Consider the following 15,667-nt stretch of genomic DNA (forward strand, 5'->3'; position numbering starts at 1 on the left):
TTTTTTAAATGAATGACCAAATAGTTTGCAGCCAAGGGTTTGTGAGGGTCTGTGGACAAAGCAAGAGCACTGTGCTTTAAAATGGGTGATTTCTGGGAACTTTAGTAAAAAGAAGCATATGTCTGCCTTCCAAGCAACTCGTTTACTTGCATCCATTCATGCAGGAGTACAAAAGAGAAAAAGAGAAATGTAGACAGGCATTTCACAGGAGTACTTGAGATAGCTCTAGGGTAAGAGTAGAACTTATGAGAGCACACAGCCAAGGCCACTTGTAATCTCTTCTATGCCAAGCTACTGGGAATAGCTGGGCAGCTTGTTTATTTTGACCAGAGCAAAAGGTTAAAATGCACAGTTACTAGTCAAGGGATGAGAAAGCTTCAAGGACAGGTTCAGCACCTTAATTACAGAAATTCTGTCAACAGATCAATGAACAAAGTCTTCCTGTGCAATGTACCTGACTAAAATTAGGGAATCAAAATAAACTACTGAATGAGAAAGGTAGAAATACCAACTTCTCAGGCATCCATTTCAACAGCTATCTACTAGCAGACCAAACTTCTTAATCGAGAAAGCTCTCACAAGGGACAATTTGGTAGGCTTTCCTTTCCATTCAATCTCTTCATCCTAATGCACTTGAAGTGAAGCTCCTTGTCCATCATTCTAAAACATGTCTGAGCTTGAGATTACGTTACAAGTCACCTTGCTGGCGCAGATGGGTCAATCTGTCAGCAGGTAATGAGGACTGAGCCCTTGCTGATCCACCTGCACTAACAAAAGCCACCCAACCTTTGATCAGCTGTGCTGTGTTTTTACCTGTATAACTTGTTATGAAAGGGATTCTCTTACACCAACATTAAATACTAGTTTATTATAACTGCAGTGGTATCACAGTACCAAGAAGACATTCCTACTACAGATACACCTACAATTATTTTAAAAATGCACTTGATTGAGATTTTAAGCTACTGAAATACATACTAGAAGAAGCATACTGCACACAAGGTGGTAATAATGCTTTGGCACCAATAAATTTTACCAAGCACGTGAAAAAACAATGTCCAAAAAAAGTAAGCTATCAGTGAAAACATCAGAAAATGTTCGTTTTCCCCAAATCATCAGTGCCCACAGAATGTACAGTGATCCCCAATGGTTCAAATGGATGTCTGATGTACAGATATTTCTAACCAAGGGTTTGGTTACATAACAATTTTTATCGATATATTTTAAAATAGAAAAGAACTGGGAGAATAAATGGGACAAAGAGCATGACAGGATCTTCTGTTTAAGTGCTGATTCCCCATTTCATAACCAAAGTTAGTGGGTTAATATTCATAAAAGGGATAGAAAGAACCCTTTATCACCTTCTTTGGTGACTGTCACCTCAAAACTCTCTAAAGGGAGAAAAGATAAACCCAAGTCAGTAATACAGGAGAGGCTGAAAAGGGAACAAATAAGGAAAAGGCAGAGATGCACACATTACACAGAAAAACTTTGGAAAAAAAAAAAGTCTTTTACAATTCCAGTGGTGATTTGTTGTAACTGTTACCATTTTAGAGTTTTAGTTCTGTTAAATATGATTTAACCTTTTATCTCCAGATTATCATTCGTAGAACTCTGAAGTCAGAGATTTAAATTGCAGGCTTATCTACAGGCTTTTTGTTTTTTAAAGAATTCAACTGCTAACCAAGAAATGTTGCAAATTCCACGTTGAGAAATTATCCATAAAGTTGAATTTTCATCAAAATTTATCACTATTTTTCTATTTAAAGACAGGGTAGATACTTTAAACAAACTTTTAGCTATTCTACTGAAAACTCCATGTTGCTGAAACTAAAGCCACTTCATATTCCTCTTTTGATCTCCAGTAATTAAAAAATAAAAATAAACAGTCATTGGATGTTTGTGCCTCCAAACCATATTTTATCTGTATAGGCTGCAGCATTTGCAAAGTTTAAGTACTGTATCAAACTCAACATGAGGGAGCTGAATTAAACATGGACACACTCAAGTTTGACCCTAATGATGATACAAGCTTTAACTGAAGACATTTGGGCAATTAGGAGGAGTTTGTATATTTCCTTAGCAGTGCATTTCTTTTCCAGGTTCAACAACCAACCAACACTTTCTACCATTTTACTGGTGTAAGATGACTGCATGAGGCACCCTGAAAGGCTTCAGAATTGTAATGAAGATTAAAATTGTGATAATTAACCATGTTCTTCACTCCATCGTAAGTTATGACTTTGTTCAAACCCCATACTACCACCTTTTACAGATCATCTAACATACTAATTATTTTTTTCCTGATTATCATTATCTTTGACCTGAATTGCAATATAGCACAGCAGATTTGTACCCTTAAAATCACCTTAGGCAAATCTCCTTTTAATTCTCACATCTTTCCAACAACTTGCAGTTTTCCAGCTCTGTGTTCCAGAGCTGCCTCAGAAAGAGATGGAGCACTAGAACTGCAGAGAAGTATTTTTTCTTAAAAGGCAACTTTCTAGCAAAAATACCATTAAGAAAAAATGTAATGTAACCTGATTTGTAGTCCTTCTTTTCTAAAGGAGCCAGTTTCTGAAATAACTCTCATTAAGCCCTCCCTGAAGTCCACATCAGGTAACCCCTAGATTTATAATCAGCTCTTTATTTTAATGCACACATACACTGCCTCTCTGAGACATCCTCACAATTTAATTCTGTCTATTTTTACATAGTATATAAATACAACCCTGGATTTTAATATGGCAATAGGGTCATTCATGAACATCTTATGCTGCTTCAGTGTGTGGCTGACATCACTGGTTAATGATAACTGACAATCCACCTGCAAGAAATCTCCTGTGCACTCCAGGACTTCTAACCTTGACAAGTACACACTGGGTGTGAAACATGAAGGTTACTGGAAAAATATATGAAGGGAACACGAAAGCAGAAAGCCTGGTATGGGAGGAAGAGGGAGAAGTGTGTTAATGTAGCAGTTACCCATCTGGGACAAAGGGAGGCTGGTTAACTACTGGTCACTTCATAACAACCTGTAGTGGCCTTTAGCTCAGGCACCAACTCCAGTTTTGGCTGTTAAGACATTCAGGCTTCCAAGCAAAGACATAAGTAAGCTTTTCAGTTAATATCCATGTGTCTCCAGATGCTTTTTAGGGCACAAAGCTCTTGTTCAAGGTGTACTAGAGATCAATGCCTTCCAGATATTTCCCAGAACAACAATTGACCCAACATAATTGTATTTTCCACTTCACGCTAATGAGATTAACAAAAATCCCTTTTATTACTGCATGGGCAAAGTACTTCAAACTGTACAAGCTACAGTGCCTAAGAACTACAGGGTTACCTATGGTAAAAGTGCACTAAAGAAGCAAATGCACAGCTCCCATCTCTTTTCTCCAAAATGTCAGATTTTGACATTTAGAACTGTTTCAAGACAAATAAGACAACTTACAGATGAATACACCCATACGTGGATGATATTCCTTTTCATCTCAGTTATGAAATGCATATATTTATGGTAGAGGTGGTAGAGGTGAAGATTTTCTATGATAATAGAATTTTTTGCACTGATTTTTTTTTTTCCACTGCCATTGAGCAAGCTCAGTCCCATGCAAGGTATTTAGTGGCAAATGTGTTCCCTAAGGTTCCATGCTATGTCACATATACACGCCACTTGTTCTGGTTTCACCTTGAAGTTGAGATTCACTGCTGAAATGAATTTCTCTCTCTCCTCATTCTTAAAGAGAATAAAGATAGACCTGTAATTGGATTTTTATTTGATACATTGGGAACTGTTCAGCCAAGCGCCATGTCAGTGGGATAGAACTTTCAGAGTGTTCTGACTCAGCTGTACTTACAGTTGAAAAATTATCTCCCTTCACAGATATGGCTGCACACTGCACTTGATGTACGTTTGTTGAATTACTCCTTGGATGTGACAAGATCAAATCCACAGATTACACAGTGGCATTCATCCTCTCCACATATTGTTTCCTTACAGCCACCATCCAGCTGAGCACTGCATTCACGCCGGCCTGCTGCAGACAGGATGTCAGCACAGCTCCCTGCCCTAACCAAACAAGGGCTGGCAGCACAGCATGGAAATGTGGTGCTCACCCACCAGCCCACTGCACTGCACATCTCCAGGGAAAGGCAGATAAAAGGTTTGGTGGATTTTGTTTGATTTTAAAAGAGCAAATTCGGATTCTGCAAAACTATTTTCAAAGCTCTATTCGTATTCATGCTCTAAGTTAAGAATTCCTAACCCCCACAAAAATGATTCTTGCATCCCAGATCAGTAGAGCAAACTATGTATTGTGACCATGTTTTTCTCCTGGTTTGGGAGGGCAGGGGAACCAGAACCTTATGACAGATGCACCAACAGTTCAAGAAACTTTTCCTTCCACAAAGGAAACACTTCAAACCTTTGGCTACTAAGTAAGACCCTCAGCAATACACATTCAGCTAAGTGAAGACATTCAGATACAACAGTTTGCTTCAAATCCAATACAAAGTCAGTTCCATTTTGCACGGTGAATGGAAAATCTCTACTAAGAGTTTCTAACATTAAACTGATTTTAGACATGAATTATGCTAACGTACAATAAAAAATGTTGTTGTCCTTTATTTTATGATCAAATTCCAGCATGACTCAATTTGTAACAGAGAGAAGTTTCAGTGAAGAACTAGGAAGGTCATTGTCTTCCCAAGCAGATCCATAACAAATACAGAAGATTGATGCCAGAGGGTCTCTGTGAATTACAGAGCCAGCACATGTGAATTCAAATTCTGCCTTCAAAAGTGTATTGTTTCAGATGCAAGAGCTCACCAACTTATTCTAGAAATAGATGTCTAAAAAAACAGTATTTTTGCACACCTAAGTGTAAGGATCCTACCCACAGCAGAGTAAAGCAGTGAGATACTCCTCCTCCTTGCCCCACAGTTTGTGTACTACAGAGCATTTAATGAACTATTTTCAAGATGTTTTGACATGCTCACATTTAAAGTGAAGCAAAAGATTATTTCAAATATTTTAAAACTACAGACAGTTCAGAAGGGTTGAGAGCTCAATTAGGAGGCACAGTTAATTAAAATATCCAACCTTCTGAAGCGTGAACAAATCTGATTTGCAATACCCATATACTACTTAGGGCTGAAATAAGCATTTAATCCTGAAAATGCTTTGTTTTGCTGTGAGAACATGCTGTCACTAACCTAATGGGTTTCTCACACGTAAACACCCACATAGATGCTGCTGGACAATAACAACACTATTCTCCATTCTAGGACATGGCTACCAAACCACCAACTAAAATTGGTAATGCTGATTCAACAGCACTCCCACATCTGGTCTCCTCAAAGACAGATTCAAGTATTGTTCCATTTCATGGTAGACATAAAAAACATTTATTTAAGCAACTAATCTGCAAGTATAGAGTTTAAGCCTGTGTTGACCACTACAATTAACTTAAATACCTGCAGGTGCTGGATAGTGCTTCTCAAACATGGTTTGCTAATATTTTGTCAGACCATGGGAACACCCTTCCATAATAATGGATCCAGTTAATGAGTGAATATTCTTGCATGGTAGATTCCAGAAGAAAAACCCACCAATAAACAACAAACACTACAGCAGAATTTTGTAAGAGAACTGCTGGCTGTCAGTCCTATGTCAAAAGTGAAAAGCTAGCATATGTTTGGCAAATGGCTTTTGTATCATCTCCTATATGATTTGTTAGAGGAGAAAAAAGCCTTCAAACAGTGCTAAACCACTGAGGTATACAGGAGATAGAAGACCTGAATTCATCATTTTCAAGCAAACAGTACTATCTGTGCTTTAGTGCTCTGATCTGAATCAGAAAAAACAAAGCAAAAGGAATGATGTTTCATCTGCATCATTCAAGCTGCAAATCTCAGTCCAGAGATGCTCATGTAGCTGAACAGCACCTACAAGAAAAGATCTCTTCAACTCTACTCCACTAATCTAACAAGAGATTGTAAGATTATGAACAGTCAGCTTACTTCTACATCTCCTCAGGCAGTATTAAGCCAGTACCAGTGAAAAACTCCATTATCAAAGAAGATACTCTGCACAGCAGCAAGACGAGCTCAAACCCACTTACACAACATTCAGACTCTTCCCAGATGCAGGAACCTGCTTACGTTTAGGAAAACTTCAGAAGAGCCAAGCTTCCCTCCACAATTCTGCCCAAAATTAAACAAGAGGTCAGATTTCTAGCACTATCTCATAGCTAAAGGAACCTTAGCCATAAAATACATTACATCATTAAATAAGTCTCAAGCTTCACAATTCTGACATTGAAAAAAAAAAAGTGCTGAGAATAATGTTCTCTTACGTCACCTCTGCTCTCTGACACTGACCAAACTGTGAAATATCAGTGATTCTTTGAGTAGAAGAAGCTTTCCTCTTCTTCACATTTTCTAAAACACTCCAAAATGCTACACAAACTTATCACAGAAAGCCTGAATTTTCACAGAAACTTCCAAAAAAGCCAAATACTGCAGAAAGGAAATGCAATCTTAATTTTACTAATGTCAGTCTATTAAGACACAAATTGAATGCTCTAAGAAAACTGAAAACTGTTTGGAATGAGAAGGAAATGTGCATTTCAGAACTACAAACAATGCTGTGAAATGTGGAATCTGGAGGACTGAAGAAGTTAGATGCTGTGCAAAGGAATTCAGAAAAAGTAACACACATGCAATTGAAAGAGTATCTGCAATATACACTATTCTCCACTTGGGTATGTGAATATGGCTGTAAATATCAAATAAAACCATGGTCCATGCATGGGTATTTCCTAGGATCTGTAAGCTACAAACATGACACTGCTGTTAGGGAAAATACAACACAGTATTTGCCATCAAGATAGCATTCCCACTTCTTAAAAAATAAAGCTAGATAATTTATTTACCTGCAAAACGCAAAGGTGCATCTTTGTCCAGGGCTATTAAAGGGGGGTCCAAGAGAACTGTGTTGTCGTTTTCTGTGACTATCCCATGATACGTCGTTTCAATCCATGGCTTATGCTTGTTAACTGAAAGGGGAAAAAAAAATCCAGGTTAACATTTTTGAAACTAAGGCCTTCTAAAAAAAAAACTCCTTATAACACCGCCTTCATTTTTGTTTTCTGAATCCGAAGCACTATTTTACTAAATTCAAACATTTGAGACAAAATCCTGGCCAGGTACGTTCAGAAGAGTCCACAGTCCCTGTAGGCTTCCCAAAAGTAACTCAGATCTAAATTAGTTTCTTTTAAATATGCTGGGATTTAAGATGGCCCTCAAGTGCAATTCAAAAACCTTTTTAACAGCGATGGGGAGCTGCTCTCAGCAGTGCCAAACATCACGCCAGAAAAAGCCAAATTCAGTAGCAGACAAGAAAAGACTGGCCAACAGGAGACACCAGGGGGCTGCTGAAACTGCTTCCCTCCAGCCCGGAAAACTTGGCATCTGGTTGGTGGATTATTCTTCAGAGAACAGGAACTAATAGTCAACACTTTGCATAGTTTCAACATTTTTTTTCGTGTGTGTGTTTATTGTTATTATTACTAAGAGAGCAGATAGAGATCAAAAGGAGAGCTGCAGGAACTCTACTGAAGCTGTGGAGCTATGTCAGGGCAAGGAAACAACACAGGAGAGGCTACAGAAAAGGGCAAGGTGCAAGTACAGCACTTCCATATCTCTGCTGCAGAGGTGCAAAGCAGATGATCCGTGCCCTCTGCTTTTGCAGATTTGCACTTTAGTTTTCTTTAATCCAGCACACATCTGCATGGGACCAAAACCTCAGGCCCTTTATGATATCTAATAGGATGCCTTGAGATCTGAGTAGCATCCCAACCTGTTGTATCACCTCTTTAGTAGTTGCTTGAGGAGACACTGAAGCTCCTCCCAAGTACTGCCCATAGAAGCATTCTTCAGCTCTGCGCACAACAATCTGTAAAGCAATGGCCAGAGCATGTTTAAGACAACAGGTCTTCCTCTGCTGTTAGCTTTATCAGCTTGAAAAAAAAGAGTTTTTGTAGAACATCATGAAAGATATGAGACAAAATCATGTGTTACCTACCAGATCCTCAGCTCCTATATGACAACCCAATGAGAGAAAGCCTTTCTTATTAATTATCTTTACAAAACACTTGCTAAATACAGCTCATAGAAACAGTGCATGTGGTTAACAACTACTTTTTCTTGACATCTGAATATATTTTTTTTGGTCTGGTTCTCTTCATGCTGAGTTTCCAAGTGCACCAGTTCTACCAGTTCTGTTTTGGGCAATGTGTATTTGTCACTTCATAAAACCTCTCAGACTATCGTGCACTCTTCTTGCTTACTGAATTAATACTATTTCCCTCCAGATCTAATTCTGGAAGGCTGTATGTATCTAGCTGCTTGAAACCTCTGGAAAACATTCACTTGGAGGCCCTGAAAACTGTTCCTTACCATACAAAACCATGCCAGCATCAGCAGATGATGCAGCCACGCATAAGAAAAGCCTTGTTAGATGTTCTAACAAACATACAAAAAACATGTCATTACTGATATCATCCAGATTTTGGTCTTTATGAGATATAATACTTACAGCCTCTAAAATAAGAGCCTGTGCAATCACACCCAAGTCTGCATGATAGAAAGTACACTGCTGTGCAGTTCAGTCCTGCTGCCTCAGCCTGCAGAATTACACAAGTGGACTGTCAAAGTGGCAGAGGCACAATGCTAACCCAGACACTGCAATGCGTTCAAGATGTCTGTCGTGTACTTACCCTGAGAAATTTAAAGAAAGAGAAATAAAAGGACACTGAGATGTTTAAACATAGATTCAGGGAACTCATACAGGAAACCATAACATTCTCTCCATCCACTTTCATCTGCCATCTTTTACTGGTTAGTGGCAACAAACTGGTAGAGGGTAAAACCTCTTCATACACAATGATGCAGCAGGAGAGAATTCGCAATGAACTATTTTAACACAAAGAGTGTTTAATTATTGTCTTGTGGTTTTACTCAATATGGCAGCACTATCTTTATTGCCTCAGAGCGCTCACACGGGCACGATTTCAACATTCAGCACAGCACACAGCCAGCTAAATGTCAGCTCACCCAGAAGTACACTGCAGCACCCTCCAAGGAACTTGGTGTTTTAGAACAAACTTCTTCACATTCAAAGGGTCCAACACATCATTCTGCCCTGAGAGGGAAGGCACCCATGTCTGTTACAGTATAGGTCTCTAACTGAAGCACACCTCCTCATCCAAACCTGCTCTAAAACAAAAGTGCTTTGCTCATACAGCTCTGGCAGTCAGAAACACGAGGATGCAGCTGTGTATTTCTGTTGTTGGTGTAGCTCTGGCTGTTATTAAATAGCTGAACATCTCATATGACTGAGTTCTCTTCTGCTCATCTTCACCTTCTCAAGACCCAGCACAAAAATACCAGCACAGATCTCTGACAGAAAAAAAAAAAAAAAAAGCATCTCCATTCTAATGCTTCTAAACATAGATAATATGTATTTTTTAAAGCCTTGACAAAACTTCTCCTAATTTAGCAAGTTATGATAAATCCCATTACAGTCAGATAGGGAGTTCTACAAAAGCTTAAAGTACCATAACCACATATGAACACAATTATGATGAGTATGCTAAGCATCTGCAAAGCCTAGTGAACCTTCAAACAGGCCCAGTTAAAAGCAAAGTCATGTCATTTTATTGTGCTGCAGACAATAAAATCATAAAGCTTAAACCCCTTTGTGTTTAGGAAGGCTAAAACGTCGCTGGATTTTAAAGCATAAAGCTTAAATCCCTCTGTGTTTATGAAGGCTAAACATCACAGGATTTTAAATCACACACTGAACTAATTGCTGAATATCCAGGAAAGGCCCCTTATCCGTACTTGTGATCTCCTGACTCCAGCACAACCACACAGTGTAAGAAATTCTCAAGCTAGCATTTGAAAGATGAGGCCAAGCTTATGAGTAATTCATTAATGCTTCCCTTGAAACAACTGCAGAATTGAAGCAAGAATGATTCTGATGTCAGTTGGCTTCAATGATGTTAAGTGCTAGACTGACAGCTACCCTCTCACTTCTTTTTTCCTCTGAAAACATCACAAAACTCCTGAAATCTGGAGAGAAAGTTGTCCACAGCCACACTGTTAACTTCAAACTGAAACACTCAGTCTGTTCCAAGCTTGACACTTAGTGCCCTGAGCTGTTAATCTCCTGCCATGTAAGTGGGATAAACTACGCTGCTTCCCCTGAAATACAATATTCACACTATTTGTGAGTGCCTCCATTGGAATCTGCTGTAAATCCCAACCAGCACTGAATGCAGTCAAGTGGAGGGGGAAGCCTCCCTGGCACATCACGGCAAGTTGCCTTCTACTTAGCGGTCAGTGACCAAACATCTTTCAGAACAGATAACCTACCTCCTTTTCCCCAGCAGCAAATTGAGCACTACATCTCACATTAAAGCTTTTATTGCTGCCAGGCAATGGCTGAACGTGCATCTGCAAGGTGAGCATGAGCAGCCTGGCCAATTTGGATCTGAAGATAATTGCACTCAGTTTCTCATGATACCGAACAGACCAACGTCCACTAATATCAACTATCAACTAATATCAACAACTCCTGGCTGTTCTCAGAAAGGAGATGTTTCTTAAAGGAAGGATGCTCCTCCAACAACAGTGGCTGATGGTACAGAACGCAGTCCATCAGATCAATTAGCAGCATTTCCTCCTGCTGCTTACAAGAATTAAGGAATGCAAATTAATGTGTTGATAAGTCAATGGAGTTCAGGGCTAGCCTGGAAACTTCAGGCAAAAGCTCCAGTCTTAAACTAACCAAATGAATTCAGTTCTACTATTTGAATGTAAACACATTTAATGTACTTCTCTAAGTCCCTTCTGAGGCCTTCAGTTATCTCCTTAGAAGTGGTCAAAAGTTCATTTGACTTAAGTGGGATCTGGCATCTACGTAACTGGAGATTTAGATGCACCTCAACCAGAAAGAACTGCAGCTGACAATATTTGTTTTTTTCTTCTGTATAATTATTTCAAGTATATGGTGCTGCTTAGCCATGCTACATAACTTCAGAATTAGATCAAGATGATGTCAAAACAAATTTGTGTGAATTAACTGATAAAACATGTTTGAACAAACTCAATAAAAACTGTTAGAGTTATACAGCTACATCCACATCCACTCTCATCATCTGGTGACAGTGGATAAACTTAAAACATTTGCTTTTAAAATCCAGCTCACTTCATGAAAATTCCAGAAGTGCATAAAAAGAGAAAGATGTTCTGTCAATTCAGATGAATTGCCCTCAGTGAACTGAGTAAGCAATCCTTGATTCCTGCCCTGAAGGGCTGACAAAATTTTTGATTACTGAGCATCTTCTGCACAACTGCCTGCCTCCTGGTGCAAGAGAATACAAGCACGCCTTTCAGAGACAATGAAACCTCCACAGGCCTTACCTTGAATATGCATAAGTCAGTACTGCTCTGATGAAACTGCAAGTAATATCAGTAAGAGAACAAGGTTTGTGTAGTAGGTAACCAGAGGAAAAAACAGCTCTGCCAAGGAGAAAAGGATGTAGAAAGGAAAACATACTTTCTCCACCCTGAAAGCAAAGTCTAAGAAAGGGTGTAGCATGGTCTGATTGTGGTGTGTTCTGTTCCTGCCTAGTGTCACCAGCCTGCAAGTCACAGCTGTGCCTCCATTTTCTATCAGAAAAGGGTGAGGATTAACCTTGCATATAAACAACTTGAAATACATCAGTGATAATGAAAAGCTTTCTTTCTTTAAGTAGGTCTTATCATAGCTAGAATTTTACCAAAACTCATCTCGCAGTCATATATAAACAATGGGATAAAACCGAACACGAGTGCAGCTAAACCACAAATCTATAGCTTGGGTTTGAAAGACAAACTACAATTTCTGTTCCTGGGACATAAAAACTGTAGGCTGTAACTGCGGGATGCACTGTGGTTGGGTAAGGGCAGGGATGGGCACTCATTGACATTACCCTTTAAGATTCTCAGCTGAAGGAAAAGCAGGAGGTGGAAATTCATCCCACAGTTCCACATCTCTGTCTCAGATCCTTACAAGGAGCCCTTGTAACTTATGCTCTGGGGGCTGAACTGTCACACACTGGGTGCATGAGGTAACTAACCTTTATAAATTATCAGTGCTTATGGCTCAAATCCACACAATTAACAATAATCCTCCAAGCACTACATTCACAACCAAGGGCCGTAAGAACAGAAAACATAAGCCTCTATCCATAACCATTACTTTAATGCATGTTCTCTTAAATATTGCCAGTAACAGGAACAGAAATCACTTTCTGTGGTCATATTTTCCAACTTCATTCCTTGAAAGGTAATCTTATTTACAAATAGATCAAACATCACCTCAGTAGAGCCAGCACTTCTGGCTCTACTTGTCCACTCCTTTTAGCAGCAACTTGTTTTCTATCTGAATACAAAGCGAGCGAGATGAGGCCTAATACTCCAAACAAAAGACAGAAAGACAGATCTTCCAAGGCGCTGAGGCTTCCAATAATCCATTCTTAAAGCTCCTAAGGAGGTTTAGTTCCTATCGAAGCCAATGGGAGTCAAGCAGCATGAGTCAAAGGAACCAGGAATGCAAAACAAGATTTAAGACCAAGGCTTCCCACTTACTGAACTCACTCGTGTTTCAAGATATCGCTTCTGTCTCTGACAGTAACGATAATGCAACAAGATGGATGCTCCTTAATATCACAAACAATATTTCATACAGACTTCTCTGAATGCAACTTAATAGAATGAGAGATAAGGGTCAGAAAAATTATATGAGTGTTTTTGTTCAGAAAAAGTCAATGACTACTTAAGTTTTTTTCCTACCCTGCGAAACAGCTTCATAGCTATGAGCCACCAAGCTATTAGATATTTACATCTTCACAGCACAAAGAGCTGTTTTAACCCAAATACCAGAATTCTATCAATCTTTTTGGGAGGAGGTGATCACATTATGCTGTCCTGAACCCTGGCCTGGGTTTAACTTCAGGCCTTCTAACTTCCATGAAAAACAGAAGTCCTGGAGCCTAGCTTCTGTCCTTCTCTAAATAGATAGATAGATAGATGGATCTTCCCAGTGATCTGAAAAAGGTGGTTTAAAGTCTACAAAAACATGGAGATCTCAAACCAAAGCCATAACTAAGAGTCTGGCCAGGTTTCTATTGATAAATTTTCCTGATAACTTGGCAGACAGCACAGCTTGCAGCCCAATGATCTGGGAAAAGACAACTGGCACACCAGCATTCCAAACATGCAGTACATTATGCTAGCTCAGAACACCACATCTCCTCCATTTCAATTTCCATAGCAGAGTTATGTTTTATATATAATGAGTGAAGAAACAGATGAATTTTCCTGCTCGTTACTTGATCTGAACAGATGATTCTCTGCTGTGTCTTCTACAAACCATGTATCACATGAAGATTTAGCATTGGTTACTTCTGCCTCTTCTCAGTGTTTTTTTTTGTTTTTTTTTTACTTACTAAAAGCTTAGGGGGGATAAAAACAGCATCCTCCCCAGTTGTCTTTTCATTATGCTTTTGTGTATCCTTACCTTTCCCTCTCTCTAAAAGGGAGAAGGAAATCTCCCCACCAACCCCACATTACACAGGCTGTTACCGTGCCAAAGAAACATCTGCAGTAAAGCAGCGGTAGCAACAATGTGGTTTGTGGTTTGGATTTAAGACCTTCATAGCACCAAGTAACTTCCTGAAAAAAAAAAAAAGAAAAAAAAAAATCACAAAATAGCAAAGCTTCCTTGAGATACTGTTACTTTGATTAATAAATACTCTGCCTAAATGACCATAAGGCAGATGGGGTCCAAGCAGCACAGAGGAATAACACTCAAACTGATGTCTAACTATGGAAGAAGCAGACACATCAGAGGCACTGCCTTCTCTGCAGAGCCACACCACGCCAATTCTTATTCAGTTCTGTTGATAAATTACTCCACTTTTGATAGAAAATACCTCAATGTCCTGCTAACTACTGCTTCCCACTGCAATGTTAGTCAAACTACTCTGAAATATTTGGGTCTACCAGACCAATTACCAGATGAATTCAGCTGAATTAAACATTTTGCATCAACTGGACAGAAATATCTTTAAAATTGATACAACGCTTCACACTACTTAAAGCTCACACCTAACTTTTGTGCAAGATCACAATCCACCAAAAGCTATTTCTGTTCCTTTCCTTTATCACAAAAGGAAATGGTTTTCAGCACTCTGCTCTACCCACAGGAATATACAGGACTTGAGAATGAAATCCACTGTCTGATCCAGTATTTCTACTCCATTTCTGCTCGTTACCAGGTCAAGCACAACTCTCTTTCTACCGCGTAAAAGAAATCTGAATTCTCTCATTTCCAAGGACTTTTAAAATTATAAATAGAGGGAGCTCTGCTTGAAGGAAATGGAACTGACAATAGAGCACAAAATGGGAAGATTACTATAAATGCTTCCAAACAAACATTTCTCCTAACAACATGGAAATGAAAGCAAGAAGCCCTAGCAGCTCTCCCTCATGTAAGTATTCTCCAGAGTTCTCTTGCCATTAGACAGAGCTTCACATAACACTCCTTACAGACCTACCAAAACGTCACAGAATGAAGGCAATGGTGTGCATCAGGCCAAATCTGGGCTCACTGGGTAACTCAGGTTTGTGTGATGGAGTTTAACAACACAAGACACACAGAGCAGCCTTGGGGAACAGACGGAAGGCAGAGCTCTGGACAAGCTGCAGAAGGGCCAATGCACAGCACTGCTCCCTCAGCTCATCCTTCACCTTTAGGTACATCGAGATTTCTTCGGAGCAGTTTTTGAGCTTGGTATTTCAAATGGTGGAAAAGCCCATTAATGCAATGCCATGTTTCCACAACGGGGTGGTTAAAAAAAAAATAAAAAAAATCTGTCTCTAAGAAGAGCAGCGAATAAATAGGCTGTACTTAAAGAGATGTTGTGCGGGTTAATTATGGTCACATTTACACAGCTGGCAGCCTCCTTCATTACAGGAGCAGCTTCTCGATCCTCCGTGGGGAAACTGCAGCAAGATGCATCCCTAGCGACTTATCTTTAACACCAACTTCCCCTCCATCCACTCGCAAGCCATTTTAAAGCCAGCCACGGTCCTAATCTGCATTCAAACCAAATGCCGGCTCTCAGCTCCGCCACACGATCGGGCGGTCCCGGGATAACCTTCAGGTGCGCAGCCCTGCAATGCGTATCTGCGGCTCCGCTCCGCCGCGCCGATCGATGGCCGCGAGGCCACCGCCAACGACCGCCGCGCGGCCTCGGGCCGGTCGTTATCGCCCACCGCCGCGCAGCGTTCTTTACGTAAGCCTCAAGGTTAGGCTCCGCGGGGGCTCGAGCCAGAACCCCGGCACGGCTTCAAACCGACGCCTTCCAAAAGACCGGAGAAAGCGAGCGACGCTCGCAGCAAGGCACGACCCCGGCACGGGGCGGGCGCGCCGCTTCACCTTCCCCGCAACAAGTGCCGATCTCAGCCCGGGGTGCTGCTGAGGCGGCGTTACGTAAGGGCCCGGTCCGCCAGCACCGAACGACCTCCGGGCTGCGGGCGCGCAGGTGAG

General features: G+C 40.3%; 1 long non-coding RNA gene across 1 annotated transcript; it reads right to left on the reverse strand.

The window, feature by feature from the left end:
* Nucleotides 1-1,298: 1,298 nt before the first annotated feature.
* Nucleotides 1,299-15,661, reverse strand: LOC109370861. Its single transcript, XR_002121319.1, has 3 exons — nt 15,276-15,661; nt 6,939-7,061; nt 1,299-1,391 (listed from the first exon to the last, which is right to left on the reverse strand). It is a non-coding gene; the product is annotated as an uncharacterized LOC109370861 (long non-coding RNA).
* Between the last annotated feature and the right edge of the window lie 6 nt (nt 15,662-15,667).

Source organism: Meleagris gallopavo, chromosome 23, assembly GCF_000146605.3.
Source record: "Meleagris gallopavo isolate NT-WF06-2002-E0010 breed Aviagen turkey brand Nicholas breeding stock chromosome 23, Turkey_5.1, whole genome shotgun sequence".
Taxonomy (NCBI): domain Eukaryota; kingdom Metazoa; phylum Chordata; class Aves; order Galliformes; family Phasianidae; genus Meleagris; species Meleagris gallopavo.